A 27,454-nucleotide genomic window follows, 5' to 3' on the forward strand; every position below is an offset into this window, starting at 1 on the left:
CTGCCATTTTCTTTGACTATAGAGATAAGCGGCTTTTCTCAATGATGAAAAAACTGTATCAGGCAGCAATGACGAGATGATTTTGTTTATTTCAACTATTGAATTATTTTATTGTTAGAACAAGCTGATGAGCACCAAGAAACTCGTTAATGAGTGCTCCAGATGTAAAGGGGGTGTAGCTCAGTGGTAGAGCGCTCGCTTTGCATGTGAGAAGTCCCGGGTTGAATCCCCGGCACCTCCAAAGCGCTCTCGACTTTAGCGGTATCTTTTTTATTGCCTGTTGTAATACTACGGCACCACGAGTTACCGGTGCGCTAATCATGAAATACATTTCATCGAACAGCGCTGCCATTTTCTTTGACTATAGAGATAAGCGGCTTTTCTCAATGATGAAAAAACTGTATCAGGCAGCAATGACGAGATTATTTTGTTTATTTCAACTATTGAATGATTTTATTGTTAGGAGAAGCTGATGAGCACCAAGAAACTCGTTAATGAGTGCTCCCGATGTAACGGGGATGTAGCTTCGTGGTAGAGCGCTCGCTTTGCATGTGAGTAGTCCCGGGTTCCGACCCCGGCACCTCGAAAGCGCTCTCGACTTTAGCGGGATCTTTTTTTATTGCCTGTTGTAATACTACGGCACCACGAGTTACCGGTGCGCATATCATGAAATACATTTCATCGAACAGCGCTGCCATTTTCTATGACTATAGAGATAAGCGGCTTTTCTCAATGATGAAAAAACTGTATCAGGCAGCAATGACGAGATTATTTTGTTTATTTCAACTATTGAATGATTTTATTGTTAGGAGAAGCTGATGAGCACCAAGAAACTCGATAATGAGTGCTCCAGATGTAACGGGGGTGTAGCTCAGTGGTAGAGCGCTCGCATTGCATGTGAGTAGTCCCGGGTTCAGACCCCGGCACCACGAAAGCGCTCTCGACTTTAGCGGTATCTTTTTTAATTGCCTGTTGTAATACTACAGCACCACGAGTTACCGATGCGCATATCATGAAATACATTTCATCGAAAAGCGCTGCCAATTTCTTTGACTATAGAAATATGCAGCTTTCCTCAATGATGAAAAAACTGTATCAGGCAGCAATGACGAGACATTTTGTTTATTTCAACTATTGAATTATTTTATTGTTAGAACAAGCTGATGAGCACCAAGAAACTCGTTAATGAGTGCTCCAGATGTAACGGGGGTGTAGCTCAGTGGTAGAGCGCTCGCTTCGCATGTCAGAAATCCCGGGTTCAATCCCCGGCACCTCCAAAGCACTCTCGACTTTAGCGATAACTTTTTTTATTGCCTGTTGTAATACTACGGCAACACGAGTTACCGGTGCGCATATCATGAAATACATTTCATCGAACAGCGCTGCCATTTTCTTTGACTATAGAAATATGCAGCTTTTCTCAATGATGAAAAAACTGTATCAGGCAGCAATGACGAGATGATTTTGTTTATTTCAACTATTGAATTATTTTATTGTTAGAACAAGCTGATGAGCACCAAGAAACTCGTTAATGCGTGCTCCAGATGTAACGGGGGTGTAGCTCAGTGGTAGAGTGCTCGCTTTGCATGTGAGAAGTCTCGGGTTCAATCTCCGGCACCTCCAAAGCGCTCTCGACTTTAGCGGTATCTTTTTTTATTGCCTGTTGTAATACTACGGCACCACGAGTTACCGGTGCGCATATCATGAAATACATTTCATCGAACAGCGCTGCCATTTTCTTTGACTATAGAGATAAGCGGCTTTCCTCAATGATGAAAAAAACTGTATCAGGCAGCAATGACGAGACGATTTTGTTTATTTCAACTAATTGATTATTTTATTGTTTTAACAAGCTGATGAGCACCAAGAAGCTCGTTAATGAGTGCTCCAGATGTAAAGGGGGTGTAGCTCAGTGGTAGAGCGCTCGCTTTGCATGTGAGAAGTCCCGGGTTGAATCCCCGGCACCTCCAAAGCGCTCTCGACATTAGCGGGATCTTTTTTTATTGCCTGTTGTAATACTACGGCACCACGAGTCACAGGTACGCATATCATGAAATACATTTCATCGAACAGCGTTGCCATTTTCTTTGACTATAGAAATATGCAGCTTTCCTCAATGATGAAAAAACTGTATCAGGCAGAATGACGAGATGATTTTGTTTATTTCAACTAATTGATTATCCTATTGTTTGAACAAGCTGATGAGCACCAAGAAACTCGTTAATGAGTGCTCCAAATGTAACGGGGGTGTAGCTCAGTGGTAGAGTGCTCGCGTTGCATGTGAGAAGTCCCGAGTTCAATCCCCGGCAACTCCAAAACACTCTCGACTTTAGCGGTATCTTTTTTATTGCCTGTTGTAATACTACGGCACCACGAGTTATCGGTGCGCATATCATGAAATACATTTCATCGAACAGCGCTGCCATTTTCTTTGACTATAGAGATAAGCGGCTTTTCTCAATGATGAAAAAACTGTATCAGGCAGCAATGACGAGATTATTTTGTTTATTTCAACTATTGAATGATTTTATTGTTAGGAGAAGCTGATGAGCACCAAGAAACTCGTTAATGAGTGCTCCCGATGTAACGGGGGTGTAGCTCCGTGGTAGAGCGCTCGCTTTGCATGTGAGTAGTCCCGGGTTCCGACCCCGGCACCTCGAAAACGCTCTCGACTTTAGCGGTATCTTTTTTTATTGCCTGTTGTAATACTACGGCACCACGAGTTACCGGTGCGCATATCATGAAATACATTTCATCGAACAGCGCTGCCATTTTCTATGACTATAGAGATAAGCGGCTTTCCTCAATGATGAAAAAAACTGTATCAGGCAGCAATGACGAGTTTATTTTGTTTATTTCAACTATTGAATGATTTTATTGTTAGGAGAAGCTGATGAGCACCAAGAAACTCGTTAATGAGTGCTCCAGATTTAACGGGGGTGTAGCTCAGTAGTAGGGCGCTCGCTTTGCATGTGAGTAGTCCCGGGATCAGACCCCGGCACCTCGAAAGCGCTCTCGACTTTAGCGGTATCTTTTTTTATTGCCTGTTGTAATACTACGGCACCACGAGTTACCGATGCGCATATCATGAAATACATTTCATCGAAAAGCGCTGCCAATTTCTTTGACTATAGAAATATGCAGCTTTCCTCAATGATGAAAAAACTGTATCAGGCAGCAATGACGAGACATTTTGTTTATTTCAACTATTGAATTATTTTATTGTTAGAACAAGCTGATGAGCACATAGAAACTCGTTAATGAGTGCTCCATATGTAACGGGGGTGTAGCTCAGTGGTAGAGCGCTCGCTTCGCATGTCAGAAATCCCGGGTTCAGTCCCCGGCACCTCCAAAGCACTCTCGACTTTAGCGATAACTTTTTTTATTGCCTGTTGTAATACTACAGCAACACGAGTTACCGGTGCGCATATCAATAAATACATTTCATCGAACAGCGCTGCCATTTTCTTTGACTATAGAAATATGCAGCTTTTCTCAATGATGAAAAAACTGTATCAGGCAGCAATGACGAGATGATTTTGTTTATTTCAACCATTGAATTATTTTATTGTTAGAACAAGCTGATGAGCACCAAGAAACTCGTTAATGAGTGCTCCAGATGTAACGGGGGTGTAGCTCAGTGGTAGAGCGCTCGCTTTGCATGTGAGAAGTCCTGAGTTGAATCCCCGGCACCTCCAAAGCGCTCTCGACATTAGCGGGATCTTTTTTCATTGCCTGTTGTAATACTACGGCACCACGAGTCACCGGTACGCATATCATGAAATACATTTCATCGAACATCGTTGCCATTTTCTTTGACTATAGAAATGTGCAGCTTTTCTCAATGATGCAAAAACTGTATCAGGCAGCAATGACGAGATGATTTTGTTTATTTCAACTTTTGAATTATTTTATTGTTAGAACAAGCTGATGAGCACCAAGAAACTCGTTAATGAGTGCTCCAGATGTAACGGGGGTGTAGCTCAGTGGTAGAGTGCTCGCTTTGCATGTGAGAAGTCTCGGGTTCAATCCCCGGCACCTCCAAAGCGCTCTCGACTTTAGCGGTATCTTTTTTTATTGCCTGTTGTAATACTACTGCACCACGAGTTACCGGTGCGCATATCATGAAATACATTTCAATTAACAGCGCTGCCATTTTCTTTGACTATAGAGATAAGCGGCTTTCCTCAATGATGAAAAAAACTGTATCAGGCAGCAATGACGAGACAATTTTGTTTATTTCAACAAATTGATTATTTTATTGTTTGAACAAGCTGATGAGCACCAAGAAACTCGTTAATTAGTGCCCCAGATGTAACAGGGGTGTAGCTGAGTGGTAGAGCGCTCGCTTTGCATGTGAGAAGTCCCGGGTTCAATCTCCGGCACCTGCAAAGCGCTCTCGACTTTAGCGGTATCTTTTTTATTGCCTGCTGTAATACTACGGCACCACGAGTTACCGGTGCGCATATCATGAAATACATTTCATCGAACAGCGCTGCCATTTTCTTTGACTATAGAGATAAGCGGCTTTCCTCAATGATGAAAAAACTGTATCAGGCAGCAATGATGAGATGATTTTGTTTATTTCAACTATTGAATTATTTTATTGTTAGAACAAGCTGATGAGCACCAAGAAACTCGTTAATGAGTGCTCCAGATGTAACGGGGGTGTAGCTCAGTGGTAGAGTGCTCGCTTTGCATGTGAGAAGTCTCGGGTTCAATCCCCGGCACCTCCAAAGCGCTCTCGACTTTAGCGGTATCTTTTTTTATTGCCTGTTGTAATACTACGGCACCACGAGTTACCGATGCGCATATCATGAAATACATTTCATCGAAAAGCGCTGCCAATTTCTTTGACTATAGAAATATGCAGCTTTCCTCAATTATGAAAAAACTGTATCAGGCAGCAATGACGAGACGATTTTGTTTATTTCAACTTATTGATTATTTTATTGTTTTAACAAGCTGATGATCACCAAGAAACTCGTTAATGAGTGCTCCCAATGTAACGGGGGTGTAGCTCCGTGGTAGAGCGCTCGCTTTGCATGTGAGTAGTCCCGGGTTCAGACCCCGGCACCTCGAAAGCGCTCTCGACTTTAGCGGTATCTTTTTTTATTGCCTGTTGTAATACTACGGCACCACGAGTTACCGGTGCGCATATCATGAAATACATTTCATCGAACAGCGCTGCCATTTTCTTTGACTATAGAGTTAAGCGGCTTTTCTCAATGATGAAAAAACTGTATCAGGCAGCAATGACGAGATTATTTTGTTTATTTCAACTATTGAATGATTTTATTGTTAGGAGAAGCTGATGAGCACCAAGAAACTCGTTAATGAGTGCTCCAGATGTAACGGGGGTGTAGCTCAGTGGTAGAGCGCTCGCATTGCATGTGAGTAGTCCCGGGTTCAGACCCCGGCACCACGAAAGCGCTCTCGACTTTAGCGGTATCTTTTTTTATTGCCTGTTGTAATACTACGGCACCACGAGTTACCGATGCGCATATCATGAAATACATTTCATCGAAAAGCGCTGCCAATTTCTTTGACTATAGAAATATGCAGCTTTCCTCAATGATGAAAAAACTGTATCAGGCAGCAATGACGAGACGATTTTGTTTATTTCAACTAATTGATTATTTTATTGTTTTAACAAGCTGATGAGCACCAAGAAGCTCGTTAATGAGTGCTCCAGATGTAAAGGGGGTGTAGCTCAGTGGTAGAGCGCTCGCTTTGCATGTGAGAAGTCCCGGGTTGAATCCCCGGCACCTCCAAAGCGCTCTCGACATTAGCGGGATCTTTTTTTATTGCCTGTTGTAATACTACGGCACCACGAGTCACCGGTACGCATATCATGAAATACATTTCATCGAACAGCGCTGCCATTTTCTTTGACTATAGAGATAAGCGGCTTTTCTCAATGATGAAAAAACTGTATCAGGCAGCAATGACGAGATGATTTTGTTTATTTCAACTATTGAATTATTTTATTGTTAGAACAAGCTGATGAGCACCAAGAAACTCGTTAATGAGTGCTCCAGATGTAAAGGGGGTGTAGCTCAGTGGTAGAGCGCTCGCTTTGCATGTGAGTAGTCCCGGGTTCAGACCCCGGCACCTCGAAAGCGCTCTCGACTTTAGCGGTATCTTTTTTTATTGCCTGTTGTAATACTACGGCACCACGAGTTACCGGTGCGCATATCATTAAATACATTTCATCGAACATCGTTGCCATTTTCTTTGACTATAGAAATATGCAGCTTTCCTCAATGATGAAAAAACTGTATCAGGCAGAATGACGAGATGATTTTGTTTATTTCAACTAATTGATTATCCTATTGTTTGAACAAGCTGATGAGCACCAAGAAACTCGTTAATGAGTGCTCCAAATGTAACGGGGGTGTAGCTCAGTGGTAGAGTGCTCGCTTTGCATGTGAGAAGTCCCGGGTTCAATCCCCGGCAACTCCAAAACACTCTCGACTTTAGCGGTATCTTTTTTATTGCCTGTTGTAATACTTCGGCACCACGAGTTACCGGTGCGCATATCATGAAATACATTTCATCGAACAGCGCTGCCATTTTCTTTGACTATAGAGATAAGCGGCTTTTCTCAATGATGAAAAAACTGTATCAGGCAGCAATGACGAGATTATTTTGTTTATTTCAACTATTGAATGATTTTATTGTTAGGAGAAGCTGATGAGCACCAAGAAACTCGTTAATGAGTGCTCCCGATGTAACGGGGGTGTAGCTCCATGGTAGAGCGCTCGCTTTGCATGTGAGTAGTCCCGGGTTCCGACCCCGGCACCTCGAAAACGCTCTCGACTTTAGCGGTATCTTTTTTTATTGCCTGTTGTAATACTACGGCACCACGAGTTACCGGTGCGCATATCATGAAATACATTTCATCGAACAGCGCTGCCATTTTCTATGACTATAGAGATAAGCGGCATTTCTCAATGATGAAAAAACTGTATCAGGCAGCAATGACGAGACATTTTGTTTATTTCAACTATTGAATTATTTTATTGTTAGAACAAGCTGATGAGCACCAAGAAACTCGTTAATGAGTGCTCCAGATGTAACGGGGGTGTAGCTCAGTGGTAGAGCGCTCGCATTGCATGTGAGTACTCCCGGGTTCAGACCCCGGCACCACGAAAGCGCTCTCGACTTTAGCGGTATCTTTTTTTATTGCCTGTTGTAATACTACGGCACCACGAGTTACCGGTGCGCATATCATGAAATACATTTCATCGAACAGCGCTGCCATTTTCTTTGACTATAGAGATAAGCGGCTTTCCTCAATGATGAAAAAAACTGTATCAGGCAGCAATGACGAGACGTTTTTTTTTATTTCAACTAATTGATTATTTTATTGTTTTAACAAGCTGATGAGCACCAAGAAGCTCGTTAATGAGTGCTCCAGATGTAAAGGGGGTGTAGCTCAGTGGTAGAGCGCTCGCTTTGCATGTGAGAAGTCCCGGGTTGAATCCCCGGCACCTCCAAAGCGCTCTCGACATTAGCGGGATCTTTTTTTATTGCCTGTTGTAATACTACGGCACCACGAGTCACCGGTACGCATATCATGAAATACATTTCATCGAACAGCGCTGCCATTTTCTTTGACTATAGAGATAAGCGGCTTTCCTCAATGATGAAAAAAACTTTATCAGGCAGCAATGACGAGACAATTTTGTTTATTTCAACTAATTGATTATTTTATTGTTTGAACAAGCTGATGAGTACCAAGAAACTCGTTAATTAGTGCCCCAGATGTAACAGGGGTGTAGCTGAGTGGTAGAGCGCTCGCTTTGCATGTGAGAAGTCCCGGGTTCAATCTCCGGCACCTGCAAAGCGCTCTCGACTTTAGCGGTATCTTTTTTATTGCCTGCTGTAATACTACGGCACCACGAGTTACCGGTGCGCATATCATGAAATACATTTCATCGAACAGCGCTGCCATTTTCTTTGACTATAGAGATAAGCGGCTTTCCTCAATGATGAAAAAACTGTATCAGGCAGCAATGACGAGATGATTTTGTTAATTTCAACTATTGAATTATTTTATTGTTAGGAGAAGCTGTTGAGCACCAAGAAACTCGTTAATGAGTGCTCCAGATGTAACGGGGATGTAGCTCAGTAGTAGAGCGCTCGCTTTGCATGTGAGTAGTCCCGGGATCAGACCCCGGCACCTCGAAAGCGCTCTCGACTTTAGCGGTATCTTTTTTTTATTGCCTTTGTAATACTACGGCACCACGAGTTACCGATGCGCATATCATGAAATACATTTCATCGAAAAGCGCTGCCAATTTCTTTGACTATAGAAATATGCAGCTTTCCTCAATGATGAAAAAACTGTATCAGGCAGCAATGACGAGACATTTTGTTTATTTCAACTATTGAATTATTTTATTGTTGGAACAAGCTGATGAGCACATAGAAACTCGTTAATGAGTGCTCCATATGTAAGGGGGGTGTAGCTCAGTGGTAGAGCGCTCGCTTCGCATGTCAGAAATCCCGGGTTCAATCCCCGGCACCTCCAAAGCACTCTCGACTTTAGCGATAACTTTTTTTATTGCCTGTTGTAATACTACAGCAACACGAGTTACCGGTGCGCATATCAATAAATACATTTCATCGAACAGCGCTGCAATTTTCTTTGACTATAGAAATATGCAGCTTTTCTGAATGATGAAAAAACTGTATCAGGCAGCAATGACGAGATGATTTTGTTTATTTCAACTATTGAATTATTTTATTGTTAGAACAAGCTGATGAGCACCAAGAAACTCGTTAATGAGTGCTCCAGATGTAACGGGGGTGTAGCTCAGTGGTAGAGTGCTCGCTTTGCATGTGAGAAGTCTCGGGTTCAATCCCCGGCACCTCCAAAGCGCTCTCGACTTTAGCGGTATCTTTTTTTATTGCCTGTTGTAATACTACTGCACCACGAGTTACCGGTGCGCATATCATGAAATACATTTCATCGAACAGCGCTGCCATTTTCTTTGACTATAGAGATAAGCGGCTTTCCTCAATGATGAAAAAAACTGTATCAGGCAGCAATGACGAGACGATTTTGTTTATTTCAACTTATTGATTATTTTATTGTTTGAACAAGCTGATGAGCACCAAAAAACTCGTTAATTAGTGCCCCAGATGTAACAGGGGTGTAGCTGAGTGGTAGAGCGCTCGCTTTGCATGTGAGAAGTCCCGGGTTCAATCTCCGGCACCTGCAAAGCGCTCTCGACTTTAGCGGTATCTTTTTTATTGCCTGCTGTAATACTACGGCACCACGAGTTACCGGTGCGCATATCATGAAATACATTTCATCGAACAGCGCTGCCATTTTCTTTGACTATAGAGATAAGCGGCTTTCCTCAATGATGAAAAAACTGTATCAGGCAGCAATGACGAGATGATTTTGTTTATTTCAACTATTGAATTATTTTATTGTTAGGAGAAGCTGTTGAGCACCAAGAAACTCGTTAATGAGTGCTCCAGATGTAACGGGGGTGTAGCTCAGTAGTAGAGCACTCGCTTTGCATGTGAGTAGTCCCGGGTTCAGACCCCGGCACCTCGAAAGCGCTCTCAACTTTAGTGGTATCTTTTTTTATTGCCTGTTGTAATACTACGGCACCACGAGTTACCGGTGCGCATATCATGAAATACAATTCATCGAACAGCGCTGCCATTTTCTTTGACTATAGAGATAAGCGGCTTTCCTCAATGATGAAAAAAACTGTATCAGGCAGCAATGTCGAGACGATTTTGTTTATTTCAACTTATTGATTATTTTATTGTTTTAACAAGCTGATGAGCACCAAGAAACTCGTTAGTGAGTGCTCCAGATGTAAAGGGGGTGTAGCTCAGTGGTAGAGCGCTCGCTTTGCATGTGAGAAGTCCTGGGTTGAATCCCCGGCACCTCCAAAGCGCTCTCGACATTAGCGGGATCTTTTTTCATTGCCTGTTGTAATACTACGGCACCACGAGTCACCGGTACGCATATCATGAAATACATTTCATCGAACATCGTTGCCATTTTCTTTGACTATAGAAATATGCAGCTTTCCTCAATGATGAAAAAACTGTATCAGGCAGAATGACGAGATGATTTTGTTTATTTCAACTATTGAATGATTTTATTGTTAGGAGAAGCTGATGAGCACCAAGAAACTCGTTAATGAGTGCTCCAGATGTAACGGGGGTGTAGCTCAGTGGTAGAGCGCTCGCTTTGCTTGTGAGTAGTCCCGGGATAAGACCCCGGCACGTCGAAAGCGCTCTCGACTTTAGCGGTATCTTTTTTTATTGCCTGTTGTAATACTACGGCACCACGAGTTACCGATGCGCATATCATGAAATACATTTCATCGAAAAGCGCTGCCAATTTCTTTGACTATAGAAATATGCAGCTTTCCTCAATGATGAAAAAACTGTATCAGGCAGCAATGACGAGACATTTTGTTTATTTCAACTATTGAATTATTTTATTGTTAGAACAAGCTGATGAGCACCAAGAAACTCGTTAATGAGTGCTCCATATGTGACGGGGGTGTAGCTCAGTGGTAGAGCGCTCGCTTCGCATGTCAGAAATCCCGGGTTCAATCCCCGGCACCTCCAAAGCACTCTCGACTTTAGCGATAACTTTTTTTATTGCCTGTTGTAATACTACAGCAACACGAGTTACCGGTGCGCATATCAATAAATACATTTCATCGAACAGCGCTGCCATTTTCTTTGACTAAAGAAATATGCAGCTTTTCTCAATGATGAAAAAACTGTATCAGGCAGCAATGACGAGACATTTTGTTTATTTCAACTATTGAATTATTTTATTGTTAGAACAAACTGATGAGCACCAAGAAACTCGTTAATGAGTGCTCCAGATGTAACGGGGGTGTAGCTCAGTGGTAGAGTGCTCGCTTTGCATGTGAGAAGTCTCGGGTTCAATCTCCGGCACCTCCAAAGCGCTCTCGACTTTAGCGGTATCTTTTTTTATTGCCTGTTGTAATACTACGGCACCACGAGTTACCGGTGCGCATATCATGAAATACATTTCATCGAACAGCGCTGCCATTTTCTTTGACTATAGAGATAAGCGGCTTTCCTCAATGATGAAAAAAACTGTATCAGGCAGCAATGACGAGACGATTTTGTTTATTTCAACTAATTGATTATTTTATTGTTTTAACAAGCTGATGAGCACCAAGAAGCTCGTTAATGAGTGCTCCAGATGTAAAGGGGGTGTAGCTCAGTGGTAGAGCGCTCGCTTTGCATGTGAGAAGTCCCGGGTTGAATCCCCGGCACCTCCAAAGCGCTCTCGACATTAGCGGGATCTTTTTTTATTGCCTGTTGTAATACTACGGCAACAAGAGTCACCGGTACGCATATCATGAAATACATTTCATCGAACAGCGCTGCCATTTTCTTTGACTATAGAGATAAGCGGCTTTCCTCAATGATGAAAAAAACTTTATCAGGCAGCAATGACGAGACAATTTTGTTTATTTCAACTAATTGATTATTTTATTGTTTGAACAAGCTGATGAGTACCAAGAAACTCGTTAATTAGTGCCCCAGATGTAACAGGGGTGTAGCTGAGTGGTAGAGCGCTCGCTTCGCATGTCAGAAATCCCGGGTTCAATCCCCGGCACCTCCAAAGCACTCTCGACTTTAGCGGTATCTTTTTTTATTGCCTGTTGTAATACTACGGCACCACGAGTCACCGGTACGCATATCATGAAATACATTTCATCGAACAGCGCTGCCATTTTCTTTGACTATAGAGATAAGCGGCTTTTCTCAATGATGAAAAAACTGTATCAGGCAGCAATGACGAGATGATTTTGTTTATTTCAACTATTGAATTATTTTATTGTTAGAACAAGCTGATGAGCACCAAGAAACTCGTTAATGAGTGCTCCAGATGTAACAGGGGTGTAGCTCAGTGGTAGAGCACTCTCTTTGCATGTGAGTAGTCCCGGGTTCAGACCCCGGCACCTCGAAAGCGCTCTCGACTTTAGCGGTATCTTTTTTTATTGCCTGTTGTAATACTACGGCACCACGAGTCACCGGTACGCATATCATGAAATACATTTCATCGAACAGCGCTGCCATTTTCTTTGACTATAGAGATAAGCGGCTTTTCTCAATGATGAAAAAACTGTATCAGGCAGCAATGACGAGATGATTTTGTTTATTTCAACTATTGAATTATTTTATTGTTAGAACAAGCTGATGAGCACCAAGAAACTCGTTAATGAGTGCTCCAGATGTAACAGGGGTGTAGCTCAGTGGTAGAGCGCTCTCTTTGCATGTGAGTAGTCCCGGGTTCAGACCCCGGCACCTCCAAAGCACTCTCGACTTTAGCGGTATCTTTTTTTATTGCCTGTTGTAATACTACGGCACCACGAGTCACCGGTACGCATATCATGAAATACATTTCATCGAACAGCGCTGCCATTTTCTTTGACTATAGAGATAAGCGGCTTTTCTCAATGATGAAAAAACTGTATCAGGCAGCAATGACGAGATGATTTTGTTTATTTCAACTATTGAATTATTTTATTGTTAGAACAAGCTGATGAGCACCAAGAAACTCGTTAATGAGTGCTCCAGATGTAACGGGGGTGTAGCTCAGTGGTAGAGCGCTCTCTTTGCATGTGAGTAGTCCCGGGTTCAGACCCCGGCACCTCCAAAGCACTCTCGACTTTAGCGGTATCTTTTTTTATTGCCTGTTGTAATACTACGGCACCACGAGTCACCGGTACGCATATCATGAAATACATTTCATCGAACAGCGCTGCCATTTTCTTTGACTATAGAGATAAGCGGCTTTTCTCAATGATGAAAAAACTGTATCAGGCAGCAATGACGAGATGATTTTGTTTATTTCAACTATTGAATTATTTTATTGTTAGAACAAGCTGATGAGCACCAAGAAACTCGTTAATGAGTGCTCCAGATGTAACAGGGGTGTAGCTCAGTGGTAGAGCGCTCTCTTTGCATGTGAGTAGTCCCGGGTTCAGACCCCGGCACCTCGAAAGCGCTCTCGACTTTAGCGGTATCTTTTTTTATTGCCTGTTGTAATACTACGGCACCACGAGTCACCGGTACGCATATCATGAAATACATTTCATCGAACAGCGCTGCCATTTTCTTTGACTATAGAGATAAGCGGCTTTTCTCAATGATGAAAAAACTGTATCAGGCAGCAATGACGAGATGATTTTGTTTATTTCAACTATTGAATTATTTTATTGTTAGAACAAGCTGATGAGCACCAAGAAACTCGTTAATGAGTGCTCCAGATGTAACAGGGGTGTAGCTCAGTGGTAGAGCGCTCTCTTTGCATGTGAGTAGTCCCGGGTTCAGACCCCGGCACCTCCAAAGCACTCTCGACTTTAGCGGTATCTTTTTTTATTGCCTGTTGTAATACTACGGCACCACGAGTCACCGGTACGCATATCGTGAAATACATTTCATCGAACAGCGCTGCCATTTTCTTTGACTATAGAGATAAGCGGGTTTCCTCAATGACGAAAAAAACTGTATCAGGCAGCAATGACGAGATGATTTTGTTTATTTCAACTATTGAATTATTTTATTGTTAGAACAAGCTGATGAGCACCAAGAAACTCGTTAATGAGTGCTCCAGATGTAACAGGGGTGTAGCTCAGTGGTAGAGTGCTCGCTTCGCATGTGGGTAGTCCCGGGTTCAGACCCCGGCACCTCGAAAGCGCTCTCGACTTTAGCGGTATCTTTTTTATTGTCTGTTGTAATAATACGGCACCACGAGTTACCGGTGCGCATATCATGAAATACATTTCATCGAACAGCGCTGCCATTTTCTTTGACTATAGAGATAAGCGGCTTTCCCCAATGATGAAAAAAACTGTATCAGGCAGCAATGACGAGCCGATTTTGTTTATTTCAACTAATCGATTATTTTATTGTTAGAACAAGCTGATGAGCACAAAGAAACTCGTTAATGAGTGCTTCAGATGTAACAGGGGTGTAGCTCAGTGGTAGAGCGCTCGCTTCGCACGTGAGAAATCCCGGGTTCAATCCCCGGCACCTCGAAAGCGCTCTCGACTTTAGCGGTATCTTTTTTATGGCCTGTTGTAATACTACGGCACCACGAGTTACCGGTGCGCATATCATGAAATACATTTCATCGAACAGCGCTGCCATTTTCTTTGACTATAGAGATAAGCGGCTTTCCTCAATGATGAAAAAAACTGTATCAGGCAGCAATGACGAGACGATTTTGTTTATTTCAACTAATCGATTATTTTATTGTTAGAACAAGCTGATGAGCACCAAGAAACTCGTTAATGAGTGCTCCAGATGTAACAGGGGTGTAGCTCAGTGGTAGAGCGCTCGCTTCGCACGTGAGAAATCCCGGGTTCAATCCCCGGCACCTCGAAAGCGCTCTCGACTTTAGCGGTATCTTTTTTATTGCCTGTTGTAATACTACGGCACCACGAGTTACCGGTGCGCATATCATGAAATACATTTCATCGAACAGCGCTGCCATTTTCTTTGACTATAGAGATAAGCGGCTTTCCTCAATGATGAAAAAAACTGTATCAGGCAGCAATGACGAGACGATTTTGTTTATTTCAACTAATCGATTATTTTATTGTTAGAACAAGCTGATGAGCACAAAGAAACTCGTTAATGAGTGCTCCAGATGTAACAGGGGTGTAGCTCAGTGGTAGAGCGCTCGCTTCGCATGTGATAAATCCCGGGTTCAATCCCCGGCACCTCGAAAGCGCTCTCGACTTTAGCGGTATCTTTTTTATTGCCTGTTGTAATACTACGGCACCACGAGTTACCGGTGCGCATATCATGAAATACATTTCATCGAACAGCGCTGCCATTTTCTTTGACTATAGAGATAAGCGGCTTTCCTCAATGATGAAAAAAACTGTATCAGGCAGCAATGACGAGATGATTTTGTTTATTTCAACTATTGAATTATTTTATTGTTAGAACAAGCTGATGAGCACCAAGAAACTCGTTAATGAGTGCTGCAGATGTAACAGGGGTGTAGCTAAGTGGTAGAGCGCTCGCTTTGCATGTGAGTAGTCCCGGGTTCAGACCCCGGCACCTCCAAAGCGCTCTCGACTTTAGCGGAAACTTTTTTTATTGCCTGTTGTAATACTACGGCAACACGAGTTACCGGTGCGCATATCATGACATACATTTCATCGAACAGCGCTGCCATTTTCTTTGACTATAGAGATATGCAGCTTTTCTCAATGATGAAAAAACTGTATCAGGCAGCAATGGCGAGATGATTTTGTTTATTTCAACTATTGAATTATTTTATTGTTAGAACAAGCTGATGAGCACCAAGAAACTCGTTAATGAGTGCTCCAGATGTAACGGGGGTGTAGCTCAGTGGTAGAGTGCTCGCTTTGCATGTGAGAAGTCTCGGGTTCAATCTCCGGCACCTCCAAAGCGCTCTCGACTTTAGCGGTATCTTTTTTTATTGCCTGTTGTAATACTACGGCACCACGAGTTACCGGTGCGCATATCATGAAATACATTTCATCGAACAGCGCTGCCATTTTCTTTGACTATAGAGATAAGCGGCTTTCCTCAATGATGAAAAAAACTGTATCAGGCAGCAATGACGAGACGATTTTGTTTATTTCAACTAATTGATTATTTTATTGTTTTAACAAGCTGATGAGCACCAAGAAGCTCGTTAATGAGTGCTCCAGATGTAAAGGGGGTGTAGCTCAGTGGTAGAGCGCTCGCTTTGCATGTGAGAAGTCCCGGGTTGAATCCCCGGCACCTCCAAAGCGCTCTCGACATTAGCGGGATCTTTTTTTATTGCCTGTTGTAATACTACGGCACCACGAGTTACCGGTGCGCATATCATGAAATACATTTCATCGAACAGCGCTGCCATTTTCTATGACTATAGAGATAAGCGGCATTTCTCAATGATGAAAAAACTGTATCAGGCAGCAATGACGAGAATATTTTGTTTATTTCAACTATTGAATGATTTTATTGTTAGGAGAAGCTGATGAGCACCAAGAAACTCGATAATGAGTGCTCCAGATGTAACGGGGGTGTAGCTCAGTGGTAGAGCGCTCGCATTGCATGTGAGTACTCCCGGGTTCAGACCCCGGCACCACGAAAGCGCTCTCGACTTTAGCGGTATCTTTTTTTATTGCCTGTTGTAATACTACGGCACCACGAGTTACCGATGCGCATATCATGAAATACATTTCATCGAAAAGCGCTGCCAATTTCTTTGACTATAGAAATATGCAGCTTTCCTCAATGATGAAAAAACTGTATCAGGCAGCAATGACGAGACATTTTGTTTATTTCAACTATTGAATTATTTTATTGTTAGAACAAGCTGATGAGCACCAAGAAACTCGTTAATGAGTGCTCCAGATGTAACGGGGGTGTAGCTCAGTGGTAGAGCGCTCGCTTCGCATGTCAGAAATCCCGGGTTCAATCCCCGGCACCTCCAAAGCACTCTCGACTTTAGCGATAACTTTTTTTATTGCCTGTTGTAATACTACGGCAACACGAGTTACCGGTGCGCATATCATGAAATACATTTCATCGAACAGCGCTGCCATTTTCTTTGACTATAGAAATATGCAGCTTTTCTCAATGATGAAAAAACTGTATCAGGCAGCAATGGCGAGATGATTTTGTTTATTTCAACTATTGAATTATTTTATTGTTAGAACAAGCTGATGAGGACCAAGAAACTCGTTAATGAGTGCTCCAGATGTAACGGGGGTGTAGCTCAGTGGTAGAGTGCTCGCTTTGCATGTGAGAAGTCTCGGGTTCAATCTCCGGCACCTCCAAAGCGCTCTCGACTTTAGCGGTATCTTTTTTTATTGCCTGTTGTAATACTACGGCACCACGAGTTACCGGTGCGCATATCATCAAATACATTTCATCGAACAGCGCTGCCATTTTCTTTGACTATAGAGATAAGCGGCTTTCCTCAATGATGAAAAAAACTGTATCAGGCAGCAATGACGAGACGATTTTGTTTATTTCAACTAATTGATTATTTTATTGTTTTAACAAGCTGATGAGCACCAAGAAGCTCGTTAATGAGTGCTCCAGATGTAAAGGGGGTGTAGCTCAGTGGTAGAGCGCTCGCTTTGCATGTGAGAAGTCCCGGGTTGAATCCCCGGCACCTCCAAAGCGCTCTCGACATTAGCGGGATCTTTTTTTATTGCCTGTTGTAATACTACGGCACCACGAGTCACCGGTACGCATATCATGAAATACATTTCATCGAACAGCGCTGCCATTTTCTTTGACTATAGAGATAAGCGGCTTTCCTCAATGATGAAAAAAACTTTATCAGGCAGCAATGACGAGACAATTTTGTTTATTTCAACTAATTGATTATTTTATTGTTTGAACAAGCTGATGAGTACCAAGAAACTCGTTAATTAGTGCCCCAGATGTAACAGGGGTGTAGCTGAGTGGTAGAGCGCTCGCTTTGCATGTGAGAAGTCCCGGGTTCAATCTCCGGCACCTGCAAAGCGCTCTCGACTTTAGCGGTATATTTTTTATTGCCTGCTGTAATACTACGGCACCACGAGTTACCGGTGCGCATATCATGAAATACATTTCATCGAACAGCGCTGCCATTTTCTTTGACTATAGAGATAAGCGGCTTTCCTCAATGATGAAAAAACTGTATCAGGCAGCAATGACGAGATGATTTTGTTTATTTCAACTATTGAATTATTTTATTGTTAGGAGAAGCTGTTGAGCACCAAGAAACTCGTTAATGAGTGCTCCAGATGTAACGGGGGTGTAGCTCAGTAGTAGAGCGCTCGCTTTGCATGTGAGTAGTCCCGGGATCAGACCCCGGCACCTCGAAAGCGCTCTCGACTTTAGCGGTATCTTTTTTTATTGCCTGTTGTAATACTACGGCACCACGAGTTACCGATGCGCATATCATGAAATACATTTCATCGAAAAGCGCTGCCAATTTCTTTGACTATAGAAATATGCAGCTTTCCTCAATGATGAAAAAACTGTATCAGGCAGCAATGACGAGACATTTTGTTTATTTCAACTATTGAATTATTTTATTGTTAGAACAAGCTGATGAGCGCATAGAAACTCGTTAATGAGTGCTCCATATGTAACAGGGGTGTAGCTGAGTGGTAGAGCGCTCGCTTTGCATGTGAGAAGTCCCGGGTTCAATCTCCGGCACCTGCAAAGCGCTCTCGACTTTAGCGGTATCTTTTTGATTGCCTGCTGTAATACTACGGCACCACGAGTTACCGGTGCGCATATCATGAAATACATTTCATCGAACAGCGCTGCCATTTTCTTTGACTATAGAGATAAGCGGCTTTCCTCAATGATGAAAAAACTGTATCAGGCAGCAATGACGAGATGATTTTGTTTATTTCAACTATTGAATTATTTTATTGTTAGGAGAAGCTGTTGAGCACCAAGAAACTCGTTAATGAGTGCTCCAGATGTAACGGGGGTGTAGCTCAGTAGTAGAGCACTCGCTTTGCATGTGAGTAGTCCCGGGATAAGACCCCGGCACGTCGAAAGCGCTCTCGACTTTAGCGGTATCTTTTTTTATTGCCTGTTGTAATACTACGGCACCACGAGTTACCGATGCGCATATCATGAAATACATTTCATCGAACAGCGCTGCCATTTTCTTTGACTATAGAAATATGCAGCTTTTCTCAATGATGAAAAAACTGTATCAGGCAGCAATGACGAGACATTTTGTTTATTTCAACTATTGAATTATTTTATTGTTAGAACAAACTGATGAGCACCAAGAAACTCGTTAATGAGTGCTCCAGATGTAACGGGGGTGTAGCTCAGTGGTAGAGTGCTCGCTTTGCATGTGAGAAGTCTCGGGTTCAATCTCCGGCACCTCCAAAGCGTTCTCGACTTTAGCGGTATCTTTTTTTATTGCCTGTTGTAATACTACGGCACCACGAGTTACCGGTGCGCATATCATGAAATACATTTCATCGAACAGCGCTGCCATTTTCTTTGACTATAGAGATAAGCGGCTTTCCTCAATGATGAAAAAAACTGTATCAGGCAGCAATGACGAGACGATTTTGTTTATTTCAACTAATTGATTATTTTATTGTTTTAACAAGCTGATGAGCACCAAGAAGCTCGTTAATGAGTGCTCCAGATGTAAAGGGGGTGTAGCTCAGTGGTAGAGCGCTCGCTTTGCATGTGAGAAGTCCCGGGTTGAATCCCCGGCACCTCCAAAGCGCTCTCGACATTAGCGGGATCTTTTTTTATTGCCTGTTGTAATACTACGGCAACACGAGTCACCGGTACGCATATCATGAAATACATTTCATCGAACAGCGCTGCCATTTTCTTTGACTATAGAGATAAGCGGCTTTCCTCAATGATGAAAAAAACTTTATCAGGCAGCAATGACGAGACAATTTTGTTTATTTCAACTAATTGATTATTTTATTGTTTGAACAAGCTGATGAGTACAAAGAAACTCGTTAATTAGTGCCCCAGATGTAACAGGGGTGTAGCTCAGTGGTAGAGCGCTCTCTTTGCATGTGAGTAGTCCCGGGTTCAGACCCCGGCACCTCGAAAGCGCTCTCGACTTTAGCGGTATCTTTTTTTATTGCCTGTTGTAATACTACGGCACCACGAGTCACCGGTACGCATATCATGAAATACATTTCATCGAACAGCGCTGCCATTTTCTTTGACTATAGAGATAAGCGGCTTTTCTCAATGATGAAAAAACTGTATCAGGCAGCAATGACGAGATGATTTTGTTTATTTCAACTATTGAATTATTTTATTGTTAGAACAAGCTGATGAGCACCAAGAAACTCGTTAATGAGTGCTCCAGATGTAACAGGGGTGTAGCTCAGTGGTAGAGCGCTCTCTTTGCATGTGAGTAGTCCCGGGTTCAGACCCCGGCACCGTCAAAGCACTCTCGACTTTAGCGGTATCTTTTTTTATTGCCTGTTGTAATACTACGGCACCACGAGTCACCGGTACGCATATCATGAAATACATTTCATCGAACAGCGCTGCCATTTTCTTTGACTATAGAGATAAGCGGCTTTTCTCAATGATGAAAAAACTGTATCAGGCAGCAATGACGAGATGATTTTGTTTATTTCAACTATTGAATTATTTTATTGTTAGAACAAGCTGATGAGCACCAAGAAACTCGTTAATGAGTGCTCCAGATGTAACAGGGGTGTAGCTCAGTGGTAGAGCGCTCGCTTCGCACGTGAGAAATCCCGGGTTCAATCCCCGGCACCTCGAAAGCGCTCTCGACTTTAGCGGTATCTTTTTTATTGCCTGTTATAATACTACGGCACCACGAGTTACCGGTGCGCATATCATGAAATACATTTCATCGAACAGCGCTGCCATTTTCTTTGACTATAGAGATAAGCGGCTTTCCTCAATGATGAAAAAAACTGTATCAGGCAGCAATGACGAGACGATTTTGTTTATTTCAACTAATCGATTATTTTATTGTTAGAACAAGCTGATGAGCACCAAGAAACTCGTTAATGAGTGCTCCAGATGTAACAGGGGTGTAGCTCAGTGGTAGAGCGCTCGCTTCGCACGTGAGAAATCCCGGGTTCAATCCCCGGCACCTCGAAAGCGCTCTCGACTTTAGCGGTATCTTTTTTATTGCCTGTTGTAATACTACGGCACCACGAGTTACCGGTGCGCATATCATGAAATACATTTCATCGAACAGCGCTGCCATTTTCTTTGACTATAGAGATAAGCGGCTTTCCTCAATGATGAAAAAAACTGTATCAGGCAGCAATGACGAGACGATTTTGTTTATTTCAACTAATCGATTATTTTATTGTTAGAACAAGCTGATGAGCACCAAGAAACTCGTTAATGAGTGCTCCAGATGTAACAGGGGTGTAGCTCAGTGGTAGAGCGCTCGCTTCGCATGTGAGTTGTCCCGGGTTCAGACCCCAAAACCTCGAAAGCGCTCTCGACTTTAGCGGTATCTTTTTTATTGCCTGTTGTAATACTACGGCACCACGAGTTACCGGTGTGCATATCATGAAATACATTTCATCGAACAGCGCTGCCATTTTCTTTGACTATAGAGATAAGCGGCTTTCCTCAATGATGAAAAAAACTGTATGAGGCAGCAATGACGAGATGATTTTGTTTATTTCAACTATTGAATTATTTTATTGTTAGAACAAGCTGATGAGCACCAAGAAACTCGTTAATGAGTGCTGCAGATGTAACAGGGGTGTAGCTAAGTGGTAGAGCGCTCGCTTTGCATGTGAGTAGTCCCGGGTTCAGACCCCGGCACCTCCAAAGCGCTCTCGACTTTAGCGGCAACTTTTTTTATTGCCTGTTGTAATACTACGGCAACACGAGTTACCGGTGCGCATATCATGACATACATTTCATCGAACAGCGCTGCCATTTTCTTTGACTATAGAGATATGCAGCTTTTCTCAATGATGAAAAAACTGTATCAGGCAGCAATGACGAGACGATTTTGTTTATTTCAACTAATCGATTATTTTATTGTTAGAACAAGCTGATGAGCACAAAGAAACTCGTTAATGAGTGCTCCAGATGTAACAGGGGTGTAGCTCAGTGGTAGAGCGCTCGCTTCGCATGTGATAAATCCCGGGTTCAATCCCCGGCACCTCGAAAGCGCTCTCGACTTTAGCGGTATCTTTTTTATTGCCTGTTGTAATACTACGGCACCACGAGTTACCGGTGCGCATATCATGAAATACATTTCATCGAACAGCGCTGCCATTTTCTTTGACTATAGAGATAAGCGGCTTTCCTCAATGATGAAAAAAACTGTATGAGGCAGCAATGACGAGATGAATTTGTTTATTTCAACCATTGAATTATTTTATTGTTAGAACAAGCTGATGAGCACCAAGAAACTCGTTAATGAGTGCTGCAGATGTAACAGGGGTGTAGCTAAGTGGTAGAGCGCTCGCTTTGCATGTGAGTAGTCCCGGGTTCAGACCCCGGCACCTCCAAAGCGCTCTCGACTTTAGCGGAAACTTTTTTATTGCCTGTTGTAATACTACGGCAACACGAGTTACCGGTGCGCATATCATGACATACATTTCATCGAACAGCGCTGCCATTTTCTTTGACTATAGAGATATGCAGCTTTTCTCAATGATGAAAAAACTGTATCAGGCAGCAATGACGAGATGATTTTGTTTATTTCAACTATTGAATTATTTTATAGTTAGAACAAGCTGATGAGCACCAAGAAACTCGTTAATGAGTGCTCCAGATGTAACGGGGGTGTAGCTCAGTGGTAGAGTGCTCGCTTTGCATGTGAGAAGTCTCGGGTTCAATCCCCGGCACCTCCAAAGCGCTCTCGACTTTAGCGATCTTTTTTTATTGCCTGTTGTAATACTACGGCAACACGAGTTACGGGTGCGCATATCATGAAATACATTTCATCGAACAGCGCTGCCATTTTCTTTGACTATAAAGATATGCAGCTTTTCTCAATGATGAAAACACTGTATCAGGCAGCAATGACGAGATGATTTTGTTTATTTCAACTATTGAATTATTTTATAGTTAGAACAAGCTGATGAGCACCAAGAAACTCGTTAATGAGTGCTTCAGATGTAACGGGGGTGTAGCTCAGTGGTAGAGCGCTCGCTTTGCATGTGAGAAGTCGCGGGTTCAATCCCCGGCTCCTCCAAAGCACTCTCGACTTTAGCGGTATCTTTTTTATTGCCTGTTGCAATACTACGGCACCACGAGTTACCGGTGCGCATATCATGAAATACATTTCATCGAACAGCGCTGCCATTTTCTTTGACAGTAGAGATAAGCGGCTTTCCTCAATGATGAAAAAAACTGTATCAGGCAGCAATGACGAGACGATTTTGTTTATTTCAACTAATTGATTATTTTATTGTTAAAACAAGCTGATGAGCACCAAGAAACTCGTTAATGAGTGCTCCAGATGTAACAGGGGTGTAGCTCAGTGGTAGAGCGCTCGCTTTGCATGTGAGAAGTCCCGGGTTCAATCCCCGGCACCTGCAGAGCGCTCTCGACTATAGCGGTATCTCTTTTATTGCCTGTTGCAATACTACGGCAACACGAGTTACCGGTGCGCATATCATGAAATACATTTCATCGAACAGCGCTGCCATTTTCTTTGACAATAGAGATAAGCGGCTTTCCTCAATGACGAAAAAAACTGTATCAGGCAGCAATGACGAGATGATTTTGTTTATTTCAACTATTGAATTATTTTATTGTTAGAACAAGCTGATGAGCACCAAGAAACTCGTTAATGAGTGCTCCAGATGTAACAGGGGTGTAGCTCAGTGGTAGAGCGCTCGCTTTGCATGTGAGTAGTCCCGGTTTCAGACCCCGGCACCTCGAAAGCGCTCTCGACTTTAGCGGTATCTTTTTTATTGCCTGTTGTAATACTACGGCACCACGAGTTACCGGTGCGCATATCATGAAATACATTTCATCGAACAGCGCTGCCATTTTCTTTGACTATAGAGATAAGCGGCTTTCCTCAATGATGAAAAAAACTGTATCAGGCAGCAATGACGAGACGATTTTGTTTATTTCAACTAATCGATTATTTTATTGTTAGAACAAGCTGATGAGCACCAAGAAACTCGTTAATGAGTGCTCCAGATGTAACAGGGGTGTAGCTCAGTGGTAGAGCGCTCGCTTCGCTTGTGAGAAATCCCGGGTTCAATCCCCGGCACCTCGAAAGCGCTCTCGACTTTAGCGGTATCTTTTATATTGCCTGTTGTAATACTACGGCACCACGAGTTACCGGTGTGCATATCATGAAATACATTTCATCGAACAGCGCTGCCATTTTCTTTGACTATAGAGATAAGCGGCTTTTCTCAATGATGAAAAAACTGTATCAGGCAGCAATGACGAGATGATTTTGTTTATTTCAACTATTGAATTATTTTATTGTTAGAACAAGCTGATGAGCACCAAGAAACTCGGTAATGAGTGCTCCAGATGTAACAGGGGTGTAGCTCAGTGGTAGAGCGCTCGCTTTGCATGTGAGTAGTCCTGGGTTCAGACCCCAAAACCTCGAAAGCGCTCTCGACTTTAGCGGTATCTTTTTTATTGCCTGTTGTAATACTACGGCACCACGAGTTACCGATGTGCATATCATGAAATACATTTCATCGAACAGCGCTGCCATTTTCTTTGACTATAGAGATAAGCGGCTTTCCTCAATGATGAAAAAAACTGTATCAGGCAGCAATGACGAGACGATTTTGTTTATTTCAACTAATTGATTATTTTATTGTTTGAACAAGCTGATGAGCACCAAGAAACTCGTTAATGAGTGCTCCAGATGTAACAGGGGTGTAGCTCAGTGGTAGAGCGCTCGCTTCGCATGTGAGAAATCCCGGGTTCAATCCCCGGCACCTCCAAAGCGCTCTCGACTTTAGCGGTAACTTTTTTTATTGCGGTATCTTTTTTTATTGCCTGTTGTAATACTACGGCACCACGAGTCACCGGTACGCATATCATTAAATACATTTCATCGAACAGCGCTGCCATTTTCTTTGACTATAGAGATAAGCGGCTTTTCTCAATGATGAAAAAACTGTATCAGGCAGCAATGACGAGACTATTTTGTTTATTTCAACTATTGAATTATTTTATTGTTAGAACAAGCTGATGAGCACCAAGAAACTCGTTAATGAGTGCTCCAGATGTAAAGGGGGTGTAGCTCAGTGGTAGAGTTCTCGCTTTGCATGTGAGTAGTCCCGGATTCAGACCCCGGCACCTCGAAAGCGCTCTCGACTTTAGCGGTATCTTTTTTTATTGCCTGTTGTAATACTACGGCACCACGAGTTACCGGTGCGCATATCATGAAATACATTTCATCGAACAGCGATGCCATTTTCTTTGACTATAGAGATAAGCGGCTTTCCTCAATGATGAAAAAAACTGTATCAGGCAGCAATGACGAGACGATTTTGTTTACTTCAACTAATTGATTATTTTATTGTTTTAACAAGCTGATGAGCACCAAGAAACTCGTTAATGAGTGCTCCAGATTTAAAGGGGGTGTAGCTCAGTGGTAGAGCGCTCGCTTTGCATGTGAGAAGTCCCGGGTTGAATCCCCGGCACCTCCGAAGCGCTCTCGACATTAGCGGGATCTTTTTTTAATGCCTGTTGTAATACTACGGCACCACGAGTCACCGGTACGCATATCATTAAATACATTTCATCGAACAGCGCTGCCATTTTCTTTGACTATAGAGATAAGCGGCTTTCCTCAATGATGAAAAAAACTGTATCAGGCAGCAATGACGAGACGATTTTGTTTATTTCAACTAATCGATTATTTTATTGTTAGAACAAGCTGATGAGCACCAAGAAACTCGTTAATGAGTGCTCCAGATGTAACAGGGGTGTAGCTCAGTGGTAGAGCGCTCGCTTCGCATGTGAGTTGTCCCGGGTTCAGACCCCAAAACCTCGAAAGCGCTCTCGACTTTAGCGGTATCTTTTTTATTGCCTGTTGTAATACTACGGCACCACGAGTTACCGGTGTGCATATCATGAAATACATTTCATCGAACAGCGCTGCCATTTTCTTTGACTATAGAGATAAGCGGCTTTCCTCAATGATGAAAAAAACTGTATCAGGCAGCAATGACGAGTTGATTTTGTTTATTTCAACTATTGAATTATTTTATTGTTAGAACAAGCTGATGAGCACCAAGAAACTCGTTAATGAGTGCTCCAGATGTAACAGGGGTGTAGCTCAGTGGTAGAGCGCTTGCTTCGCATGTGATAAATCCCGGGTTCAGACCCCAAAACCTCGGAAGCGCTCTCGACTTTAGCGGTATCTTTTTTATTGCCTGTTGTAATACTACGGCACCACGAGTTACCGATGTGCATATCATGAAATACATTTCATCGAACAGCGCTGCCATTTTCTTTGACTATAGAGATAAGCGGCTTTCCTCAATGATGAAAAAAACTGTATCAGGCAGCAATGACGAGACGATTTTGTTTATTTCAACTAATCGATTATTTTATTGTTAGAACAAGCTGATGAGCACCAAGAAACTCGTTAATGAGTGCTCCAGATGTAACAGGGGTGTAGCTCAGTGGTAGAGCGCTCGCTTCGCATGTGAGAAATTCCGGGTACAATCCCCGGCACCTCCAAAGCGCTCTCGACTTAAGCGGTAACTTTTTTTATTGCCTGTTGTAATACTACGGCAACACGAGTTACCGGTGCGCATATCAACAAATACATTTCATCGAACAGCGCTGCCATTTTCTTTGACTATAGAGATATGCAGCTTTTCTCAATGATGAAAAAACTGTATCAGGCAGCAATGACGAGACGATTTTGTTTACTTCAACTAATTGATTATTTTATTGTTTTAACAAGCTGATGAGCACCAAGAAACTCGTTAATGAGTGCTCCAGATTTAAAGGGGGTGTAGCTCAGTGGTAGAGCGCTCGCTTTGCATGTGAGAAGTCCCGGGTTGAATCCCCGGCACCTCCGAAGCGCTCTCGACATTAGCGGGATCTTTTTTTATTGCCTGTTGTAATACTACGGCACCACAAGTCACCGGTACGCATATCATTAAATACATTTCATCGAACAGCGCTGCCATTTTCTTTGACTATAGAGATAAGCGGCTTTTCTCAATGATGAAAAAACTGTATCAGGCAGCAATGACGAGACTATTTTGTTTATTTCAACTATTGAATTATTTTATTGTTAGAACAAGCTGATGAGCACCAAGAAACACGTTAATGAGTGCTCCAGATGTAAAGGGGGTGTAGCTCAGTGGTAGAGTTCTCGCTTTGCATGTGAGTAGTCCCGGATTCAGACCCCGGCACCTCGAAAGCGCTCTCGACTTTAGCGGTATCTTTTTTTATTGCCTGTTGTAATACTACGGCACCACGAGTTACCGGTGCGCATATCATTAAATACATTTCATCGAACAGCGCTGCCATTTTCTTTGACTATAGAAATATGCAGCTTTCCTCAATGATGAAAAAACTGTATCAGGCAGAATGACGAGATGATTTTGTTTATTGCAACTAATTGATTATCTTATTGTTTGAACAAGCTGATGAGCACCAAGAAACTCGTTAATAAGTGCTCCAAATGTAACGGGGGTGTAGCTCAGTGGTAGAGCGCTCGCTTTGCATGTGAGAATTCCCGGGTTCAATCCCCGGCACCTCCAAAGCACTATCGACTTTAGCGGTATCTTTTTTCATTGCCTGTTGTAATACTACGGCACCACGAGTTACCGGTGCGCATATCATGAAATACATTTCATCGAACAGCGCTGCTATTTTCTTTGACTATAGCAATAAGCGGCTTTTCTCAATGATGAAAAAACTGTATCAGGCAGCAATGACGAGATGATTTTGTTTATTTCAACTATTGAATTATTTT

The 27,454-nt window shown here is 42.6% G+C and overlaps 37 non-coding genes across 37 annotated transcripts; all 37 read left to right on the forward strand.

Annotated features, from left to right (window-relative positions):
* Nucleotides 1-169: 169 nt before the first annotated feature.
* On the forward strand, nucleotides 170-241 carry TRNAA-UGC (transfer RNA alanine (anticodon UGC)). Its single transcript has one exon. It is a non-coding gene; the product is annotated as a tRNA-Ala (tRNA).
* Nucleotides 242-1,205: 964 nt separating this feature from the next.
* Nucleotides 1,206-1,277, forward strand: TRNAA-CGC (transfer RNA alanine (anticodon CGC)). The gene has a single exon. It is a non-coding gene; the product is annotated as a tRNA-Ala (tRNA).
* Nucleotides 1,278-1,551: 274 nt separating this feature from the next.
* Nucleotides 1,552-1,623, forward strand: TRNAA-UGC (transfer RNA alanine (anticodon UGC)). Its single transcript has one exon. It is a non-coding gene; the product is annotated as a tRNA-Ala (tRNA).
* A 275-nt stretch (nucleotides 1,624-1,898) lies between these two features.
* On the forward strand, nucleotides 1,899-1,970 carry TRNAA-UGC (transfer RNA alanine (anticodon UGC)). Its single transcript has one exon. It is a non-coding gene; the product is annotated as a tRNA-Ala (tRNA).
* Nucleotides 1,971-3,626: 1,656 nt separating this feature from the next.
* Nucleotides 3,627-3,698, forward strand: TRNAA-UGC (transfer RNA alanine (anticodon UGC)). The gene has a single exon. It is a non-coding gene; the product is annotated as a tRNA-Ala (tRNA).
* Nucleotides 3,699-3,972: 274 nt separating this feature from the next.
* TRNAA-UGC (transfer RNA alanine (anticodon UGC)) lies at nucleotides 3,973-4,044 on the forward strand. Its single transcript has one exon. It is a non-coding gene; the product is annotated as a tRNA-Ala (tRNA).
* A 620-nt stretch (nucleotides 4,045-4,664) lies between these two features.
* TRNAA-UGC (transfer RNA alanine (anticodon UGC)) lies at nucleotides 4,665-4,736 on the forward strand. The gene has a single exon. It is a non-coding gene; the product is annotated as a tRNA-Ala (tRNA).
* A 966-nt stretch (nucleotides 4,737-5,702) lies between these two features.
* On the forward strand, nucleotides 5,703-5,774 carry TRNAA-UGC (transfer RNA alanine (anticodon UGC)). Its single transcript has one exon. It is a non-coding gene; the product is annotated as a tRNA-Ala (tRNA).
* Nucleotides 5,775-6,048: 274 nt separating this feature from the next.
* Nucleotides 6,049-6,120, forward strand: TRNAA-UGC (transfer RNA alanine (anticodon UGC)). Its single transcript has one exon. It is a non-coding gene; the product is annotated as a tRNA-Ala (tRNA).
* A 273-nt stretch (nucleotides 6,121-6,393) lies between these two features.
* Nucleotides 6,394-6,465, forward strand: TRNAA-UGC (transfer RNA alanine (anticodon UGC)). Its single transcript has one exon. It is a non-coding gene; the product is annotated as a tRNA-Ala (tRNA).
* A 965-nt stretch (nucleotides 6,466-7,430) lies between these two features.
* TRNAA-UGC (transfer RNA alanine (anticodon UGC)) lies at nucleotides 7,431-7,502 on the forward strand. Its single transcript has one exon. It is a non-coding gene; the product is annotated as a tRNA-Ala (tRNA).
* Nucleotides 7,503-8,467: 965 nt separating this feature from the next.
* On the forward strand, nucleotides 8,468-8,539 carry TRNAA-CGC (transfer RNA alanine (anticodon CGC)). The gene has a single exon. It is a non-coding gene; the product is annotated as a tRNA-Ala (tRNA).
* Nucleotides 8,540-8,813: 274 nt separating this feature from the next.
* TRNAA-UGC (transfer RNA alanine (anticodon UGC)) lies at nucleotides 8,814-8,885 on the forward strand. Its single transcript has one exon. It is a non-coding gene; the product is annotated as a tRNA-Ala (tRNA).
* A 967-nt stretch (nucleotides 8,886-9,852) lies between these two features.
* On the forward strand, nucleotides 9,853-9,924 carry TRNAA-UGC (transfer RNA alanine (anticodon UGC)). The gene has a single exon. It is a non-coding gene; the product is annotated as a tRNA-Ala (tRNA).
* Nucleotides 9,925-10,542: 618 nt separating this feature from the next.
* On the forward strand, nucleotides 10,543-10,614 carry TRNAA-CGC (transfer RNA alanine (anticodon CGC)). Its single transcript has one exon. It is a non-coding gene; the product is annotated as a tRNA-Ala (tRNA).
* A 273-nt stretch (nucleotides 10,615-10,887) lies between these two features.
* TRNAA-UGC (transfer RNA alanine (anticodon UGC)) lies at nucleotides 10,888-10,959 on the forward strand. Its single transcript has one exon. It is a non-coding gene; the product is annotated as a tRNA-Ala (tRNA).
* A 275-nt stretch (nucleotides 10,960-11,234) lies between these two features.
* On the forward strand, nucleotides 11,235-11,306 carry TRNAA-UGC (transfer RNA alanine (anticodon UGC)). The gene has a single exon. It is a non-coding gene; the product is annotated as a tRNA-Ala (tRNA).
* Nucleotides 11,307-12,619: 1,313 nt separating this feature from the next.
* TRNAA-UGC (transfer RNA alanine (anticodon UGC)) lies at nucleotides 12,620-12,691 on the forward strand. The gene has a single exon. It is a non-coding gene; the product is annotated as a tRNA-Ala (tRNA).
* A 1,313-nt stretch (nucleotides 12,692-14,004) lies between these two features.
* On the forward strand, nucleotides 14,005-14,076 carry TRNAA-CGC (transfer RNA alanine (anticodon CGC)). The gene has a single exon. It is a non-coding gene; the product is annotated as a tRNA-Ala (tRNA).
* A 274-nt stretch (nucleotides 14,077-14,350) lies between these two features.
* On the forward strand, nucleotides 14,351-14,422 carry TRNAA-CGC (transfer RNA alanine (anticodon CGC)). Its single transcript has one exon. It is a non-coding gene; the product is annotated as a tRNA-Ala (tRNA).
* Nucleotides 14,423-15,388: 966 nt separating this feature from the next.
* TRNAA-UGC (transfer RNA alanine (anticodon UGC)) lies at nucleotides 15,389-15,460 on the forward strand. Its single transcript has one exon. It is a non-coding gene; the product is annotated as a tRNA-Ala (tRNA).
* A 275-nt stretch (nucleotides 15,461-15,735) lies between these two features.
* Nucleotides 15,736-15,807, forward strand: TRNAA-UGC (transfer RNA alanine (anticodon UGC)). The gene has a single exon. It is a non-coding gene; the product is annotated as a tRNA-Ala (tRNA).
* A 619-nt stretch (nucleotides 15,808-16,426) lies between these two features.
* Nucleotides 16,427-16,498, forward strand: TRNAA-CGC (transfer RNA alanine (anticodon CGC)). Its single transcript has one exon. It is a non-coding gene; the product is annotated as a tRNA-Ala (tRNA).
* Nucleotides 16,499-16,772: 274 nt separating this feature from the next.
* Nucleotides 16,773-16,844, forward strand: TRNAA-UGC (transfer RNA alanine (anticodon UGC)). The gene has a single exon. It is a non-coding gene; the product is annotated as a tRNA-Ala (tRNA).
* Nucleotides 16,845-17,119: 275 nt separating this feature from the next.
* TRNAA-UGC (transfer RNA alanine (anticodon UGC)) lies at nucleotides 17,120-17,191 on the forward strand. Its single transcript has one exon. It is a non-coding gene; the product is annotated as a tRNA-Ala (tRNA).
* A 1,655-nt stretch (nucleotides 17,192-18,846) lies between these two features.
* On the forward strand, nucleotides 18,847-18,918 carry TRNAA-UGC (transfer RNA alanine (anticodon UGC)). Its single transcript has one exon. It is a non-coding gene; the product is annotated as a tRNA-Ala (tRNA).
* A 275-nt stretch (nucleotides 18,919-19,193) lies between these two features.
* Nucleotides 19,194-19,265, forward strand: TRNAA-UGC (transfer RNA alanine (anticodon UGC)). The gene has a single exon. It is a non-coding gene; the product is annotated as a tRNA-Ala (tRNA).
* Nucleotides 19,266-20,232: 967 nt separating this feature from the next.
* TRNAA-CGC (transfer RNA alanine (anticodon CGC)) lies at nucleotides 20,233-20,304 on the forward strand. Its single transcript has one exon. It is a non-coding gene; the product is annotated as a tRNA-Ala (tRNA).
* A 274-nt stretch (nucleotides 20,305-20,578) lies between these two features.
* On the forward strand, nucleotides 20,579-20,650 carry TRNAA-CGC (transfer RNA alanine (anticodon CGC)). Its single transcript has one exon. It is a non-coding gene; the product is annotated as a tRNA-Ala (tRNA).
* A 1,657-nt stretch (nucleotides 20,651-22,307) lies between these two features.
* Nucleotides 22,308-22,379, forward strand: TRNAA-UGC (transfer RNA alanine (anticodon UGC)). The gene has a single exon. It is a non-coding gene; the product is annotated as a tRNA-Ala (tRNA).
* Nucleotides 22,380-22,651: 272 nt separating this feature from the next.
* Nucleotides 22,652-22,723, forward strand: TRNAA-UGC (transfer RNA alanine (anticodon UGC)). Its single transcript has one exon. It is a non-coding gene; the product is annotated as a tRNA-Ala (tRNA).
* A 272-nt stretch (nucleotides 22,724-22,995) lies between these two features.
* Nucleotides 22,996-23,069, forward strand: TRNAA-UGC (transfer RNA alanine (anticodon UGC)). Its single transcript has one exon. It is a non-coding gene; the product is annotated as a tRNA-Ala (tRNA).
* A 620-nt stretch (nucleotides 23,070-23,689) lies between these two features.
* Nucleotides 23,690-23,761, forward strand: TRNAA-CGC (transfer RNA alanine (anticodon CGC)). Its single transcript has one exon. It is a non-coding gene; the product is annotated as a tRNA-Ala (tRNA).
* A 619-nt stretch (nucleotides 23,762-24,380) lies between these two features.
* Nucleotides 24,381-24,452, forward strand: TRNAA-CGC (transfer RNA alanine (anticodon CGC)). The gene has a single exon. It is a non-coding gene; the product is annotated as a tRNA-Ala (tRNA).
* A 639-nt stretch (nucleotides 24,453-25,091) lies between these two features.
* TRNAA-UGC (transfer RNA alanine (anticodon UGC)) lies at nucleotides 25,092-25,163 on the forward strand. Its single transcript has one exon. It is a non-coding gene; the product is annotated as a tRNA-Ala (tRNA).
* A 1,313-nt stretch (nucleotides 25,164-26,476) lies between these two features.
* On the forward strand, nucleotides 26,477-26,548 carry TRNAA-UGC (transfer RNA alanine (anticodon UGC)). Its single transcript has one exon. It is a non-coding gene; the product is annotated as a tRNA-Ala (tRNA).
* Nucleotides 26,549-27,167: 619 nt separating this feature from the next.
* On the forward strand, nucleotides 27,168-27,239 carry TRNAA-UGC (transfer RNA alanine (anticodon UGC)). Its single transcript has one exon. It is a non-coding gene; the product is annotated as a tRNA-Ala (tRNA).
* Nucleotides 27,240-27,454: the final 215 nt, after the last annotated feature.

Source organism: Rhipicephalus microplus, chromosome 3 (genome assembly GCF_043290135.1).
Source record: "Rhipicephalus microplus isolate Deutch F79 chromosome 3, USDA_Rmic, whole genome shotgun sequence".
In the NCBI taxonomy this organism is placed as follows: domain Eukaryota; kingdom Metazoa; phylum Arthropoda; class Arachnida; order Ixodida; family Ixodidae; genus Rhipicephalus; species Rhipicephalus microplus.